The sequence below is a fragment of the Polypterus senegalus genome, chromosome 2, assembly GCF_016835505.1.
Source record: "Polypterus senegalus isolate Bchr_013 chromosome 2, ASM1683550v1, whole genome shotgun sequence".
NCBI lineage: Eukaryota > Metazoa > Chordata > Cladistia > Polypteriformes > Polypteridae > Polypterus > Polypterus senegalus.
This window is the reverse complement of record NC_053155.1, coordinates 120,627,235-120,633,234: the sequence shown is the minus strand read 5'-3', so window position 1 is coordinate 120,633,234 and position 6,000 is coordinate 120,627,235.

Below are 6,000 nucleotides of genomic sequence, written 5' to 3'. Positions count from 1 at the left end.
TCACATGGCCATGCCAATTTAAATGGCAGAATATCACTGGTTGATACCCGATCGTATGCTGCTTGACAGAGCTGCTACAGTACAAAGGGTTAACAGGTGCAGTGCGTTCAGGTGGAATCACTGATGTTTTTTTTTCTTTTTCTATTCTGTCATGGTACATAAAACCTGAGACATCAGACAGACAAGCTTCTCTTCTGTTTGTGAGGTCCAAAACACCCACTTTATTCCCCATCGCTGCATTAAATGCTTTGTACTTCTGGATAAGCATTGATTGGTTGTCAGCTCCCATTCACATAGAGCGAACACCTACAAATATAGACAAGTTCAAAACTGTTTGATTGTATGGAAGCAAGTCACAGATTTGTTGGAGCAAGTCATTGGGCATATCACATTACACCACCAGCTTTACAGGAGTGCACTGCTGACTGCCTCTGACTTACTAAAATTAGGTAAATGAAGGCTAAAACTGAAAATCATTGGAAAAGTCACATAATGTGACATTGTCTGAAGTTCAACTATGTCTCACAAAAACTGGCCATTTATATTAGTTTCTAATATTCAAGGCATCACTCTACATGACTTAAAAGGACTTTCTGATATTTTTGTGAAGTCAACAGATTATAGAGGCCACTGGTGGGTCTTGATTCTTATGTCTCTTTGATCCCTGATACAAACATAAAGAGTCAAGGACCAAGAACTGTCAGTGGGCTTCATTTATGTCTCTGTGCAATGCTGGACCTTTCTGTCTGGGACCCATGCTGTCTTCTTAGGCATTTGTAACTGTATAGTGTTCGTTAGTCTAAGAATATTGGGGAACTGTCTATGCACAATGGGGTCATAGTCCCTAAGATTTAAGTTTTTTTCATTTAATCATGTTTGCACAAGAATTCTCAGCTTAATCCAAAAGAGATAAAAAAAATAGTTAAAAGATGAACAAAGAGTCTTAAATATTTACATTTATTTAAAAACATTCATCTATCCATCCATTTTTGTAACTCATTTATCCATTGAAGGGTTACAGTGTAGTTACAGCCTATTATGGATTGGAGTGGTGGCTCTGAGGCTAAGGATCTGTGCTGGTATCCAGAAGGTTGTCGGTTCGAATCCCTGTCACTGCCAAAAGAGATCCTACTCTGCTGAGCCCTTGAGCAAGACCCTTAACCTGTAATTGCTCCAGGGGCACTGTACAATGGCTGACCCTGCACTCTGACCCCAAGGGGTATGTGAAAACTAACAAATTCCTAATAGAAATTGTATAAGGCGAAATAAAGAACAAAAAAAAAAAAAAAATCAGTTTACAAGGCAGGAACAAAACCTGGACATGGTACAAGTCCATCACAAGGTTAATACACACACTCAAACCAATTCACCTAAACTTCAAGTCCTTGGACAGTGGGAGGAAACCAGAGCACCTATGTGAAAAACAATACACTATTAGTACTTGTAATGGCCTGACATAGACATGACACAATACATATGAAAAACTCTGCATGTCAAAATTTTTTATTAACTTCAGTCTTCATTTATTAAAAAAAGGAATTTCCAGAGTGGTTTGTTAAAGCAACTGCCCTAACTGATTTACTGAAGGTATGTGCTGCATATAATGGATGTCTGTCATCATCTGAGATTATTTCCAGTTCCTTCACATTGCTCTATGACACATACTCACCAAATTATTTACATCAGTTACAAAACTTTTGGCTGCATGTTTGGTAACCTGCATTTTATTAGTCTTTTTGGGATTAGAAAAAGATGATTATAATTTCACTTTCTTAGCAGTCCCTTTGTTGCAGTAATGGCTTTCATCATTCCAAGATGTCCTATCACCAATGTTTTTTTTTTATTATGAGATATCTTTTAATTTTAGTTTTTATTTAGTGTTTAGTTTTATTTTTTCACCATTTTGGTTTTATTTACTTTTTTTTTTTTTAATTTAGTCTTAGTTTTTCAGCAGTTAACTTTTAGTTTTTGTCACATTTAATTAAAAATGCCTACATGGACACAGTTTTACAAGTGTAAAATATAGTTTTCTTTGTATTTGTCAAATTGTATTTCATTCATGTTGTACAATTTTACAGTGTATGACAGATATCCATTTTCTCCTCATGTGATAGTTCGAGGCTTCCAATATAATCACAAAATACAAAACTCAACATTCAAGTGTGCTTTGTCATTTGTTACTTTAACCTGCAATAACTTAAGTAAACGGTTATTTCATTTCAACATTTTTTTTTTTTGAGATTCCCTTTGCAAGCAGTAAGATGACCACACACATTATTTTGTACTTTTTTGATATTTTCAAAACAGCTTATATGTGTCATCTACCCATTTGGAAACTTTGAAAGTCTATTTTTTTCAGGGAATTATTTTTTGAAAAATTGTTGAAGTCACTACTTAAATTGAAATTGAATTTTTCAGTATATACTGCATTTCCACAAGCATATTATTTTCATTAAATACTGTTATAACAACATCTCAGATGAATATATCTAGCTAGAAAACAATACAGTATCTGAAGTTTTGCACACTCAGTCCACATAACTCATGAGGAGAGCATGCAAACTCCATAGAGGCATTGACCAGGTTAGTAGTCAAATCTGGATTGTAAAAATAAATAAATAATAATAACAACAATATGTTTTATTTATGTAGTATCTTTCTCAACCTGAAAGTGCTACACAAATATTAAAAGGAATACAATAGCAATAAAAGCAAAGATGACATTAATCACACAGGAAACAAACTAATATCAAACATTCAAACAACAGATGAATATTTGAAAGTCAAAGTTCTGAATTAGATTGCAAAACAAGCAGAAAAAAGTTAATAAAGCCATGATAAAAATAACACAATTTGTGTACGATTACATGTAATAATATAAATGTAGCTGTTATAATCACACGCAGTGATATGGAACAATGAATATGAAATACACGGTTCCCGTTATCAGTTTTACAATTAAATGCTGGAGGACATCGACTTTCAATGGCTATTCACTTGCCATTCAGTTCAGATTGAGCAATCGCAGCCAGACCTCTGCATCACCACAAAGTAAACCCCCAGACGGAGTCTGCTAAATTCATTTTTGTATACTGTATCAAGATTGCAGTCTGCAAAACAAATCAGATAGTTCTAGTGCTTTGCCACTGACACACCATAGGTTAAGCATTGGAATGTTAAATAATGAAAGTCGTTAGATTTTATTTTAGTATAAACAGATCGGATACATTTTTCTTGTTAGAATAAACCCTGTATGGGTTTACATTATGATCCTCTGTTGCATTGTAAAAAATTTTAAGAATTTTGAAATCTGATCATTTGCTATTGATGGAGAATTTAACATATAGACGTTCATTATAATATTGTGACAGGCACTTGCTCTGCGACACCTCAGTGACCATGCTGAAATATTAGTACAAATAACCTGATTAAAACTAAATATACACATTGAACATTGGCTCGTTGATAGCATTGATTTCATGCTATGCATCTGTTTAATCTGTCACAGCAATGGTGCTGTCAGCAAACAGTCAATATCTGTACAAAATAAGGTTGAAATTTCAGAAATTCCTTTGTTCTTTGGAGTATAAAGATAACATTATTTTGGATTCTCTTCTTCAGGCATTTCTCATATACAGTATGTCCTTTTCAGGATCCAGTGGCTGCTGAATTTTAATGTGGCACACTCCCATGTGTTATGGTGCCTTTATAGTAACATTTCAAAATGTCTGAACTGCTGCCACACCATAGGCTTTCCTTAAACCATTTGAACCTAACAATAAACACTCTAAGAAGCAAGACAAAGATAGATAAGGGCTGTCACTATGGTTTTAAGTGTGTTTTGCCAGAAACTAAATAATGAACAGCATTTGGCCGTATCACATATCAGGCAATATTTTGTCTGTTTTTTTCTTGTGTGCAATAGCATTGATTCTGTTTAATAAATACGGTGTCAGTTAAAATTTGTAAAAAACTTAAAAAAAAAAAAAAAAAACTCTCAATTTGTTAATACATTTTCAAATGTTTAAATGCCAAAGTCAATTTATTGTCCAATTAAGCATTTTCTTCCAGCTTTGTTTGTACAACTCAGGGTCATGAAGAGTCAAAGTTCATTCTAGTAACATCAGACAAAAGCACAATCCAGTTTTAGGAGGCCAACCTCTGCACATAATAACCAGTTAACCTAAATGTGCATGTGTTTGAGAAAGAGGAGAAAAACTGGAGCTCTAGAAATAAAATCCAGGAAGATATGAACTCCAGACAGACAAAATCTATATATTGAATTCAGGCTACTGGATCCATGAGGCAGCAGCAGCAGCACTAACTACTGTAGCACTCTGTCAACCAAACATCTTTGAAGAGCATGAAAAAAACTCATTTTAAAGTATACAATATAGAGAAATATTTCATAATCTTATTTAAAAAATGTTGTTATGGGTACACATTTGAAGAAGATTCAAAAGGTTCTTTGTCACACCTGTTATCACTTCAGTGAACACTCAGCCTCTGAGCACCAACTATACCCCATATTCACCTCATAGATGGGTCACTTTGGTATGTTTTTGGAATCCAAAATGGCTTGTCCCACTGGTGACACAGAGAGAGAGACAGAAAGCAGTGAAGAAGAGAGAGAAGAAGGACTGAAAAGTACAGCAAGATCCAACAACAAGTAATGTGTAGTTGGTGAAGTGTGTCAAAGCACAATATTCTTTCTTCTCTCAATTGCATCAGATATTACATCACCAAAGTCTCCCCAGATCTTCATCTGTATTCAAGGTATTAACCATTATACCAGTAAATGACTTGCAGGTAAATGCAGACAGAGGCCATTTATCTGTTTTCATCCTCTTAGATCTAAGTGCTGCATTTGACACCATTGATCACAATATTCTTAGAAATCGCCTTAGTCAATGGGTGGGCCTCTCTGGCAGGGTCTTAAATTGGTTTGAATCCTACCTGACAGGAAGAAAATATTTTGTTAGTTGTGGTAATTACAACTCGAAGACACATGATATCCAATATGGTGTTCCACAAGGCTCTATCCTGGGTCCGCTGTTATTCTCAATCTATATGCTTCCGTTAGGTCAGATTATCTCAGGGCACAACGTGAGTTACCACAGCTATGCTGATGACACACAGCTGTACTTATCTATAGCACCTGATGACTCCGACTCTTTCGATACACTAACACAATGTCTTAATGGTATTTCTAAATGGATGAATAGTAATTTTCTCAAACTAAAAGAGAAAACTGAAATTTTAGTAATTGGCAATAATGGATTCAATGAGGTTATCAGAAATAAACTGGATGCACTAGGATTAAAAGTTAAGACGGAAGTAAAAAATTTAGGGGTAACCGTTGACTGTAATCTGAATTTTAAATCGCATATTCATCAGACCACTAGGGCAGCATTTTTTCACTTAAGAAACATACCAAAAGTTAGACCTCTTATATCATTGAAAGATGCAGAGAAATTAGTTCACGCGTTTGTTTTCAGTCGACTAGATTACTGTAACACACTCCTCTCAGGACTACCCAAAAAGACATAAATCACTTGCAACGAGTGCAGAATGCAGCTGCTAGAGTCCTAACTAGGAAAAGAAAATCCGAACACATTTCTCCAGTTTTAATGTCACTACACTGGTTACCTGTGTCATTCAGGATTGACTTTAAAACACTGCTTATGGTTTATAAAGCCTTAAATAACCTCACCCCATCTTATATATCGGAATGTCTGACACCTTATATTCCAAATCGTAACCTCAGATCCTCAAATGAGTGTCTCCTTAGAATTCCAAAAGCTAAACTTAAAAGAAGTGGTGAGGCGGCCTTCTGCTGCTATGCACCTAAAATCTGGAATAGCCTGCCAATAGGAAATCGCCAGGCAAATACAGTAGAGCACTTTAAAACACTGCTGAAAACACATTACTTTAACATGGCCTTTTTATAACTTCACTTTAACTTAATCCTGATACTCTGTATGTTCAATTCTTCATAAT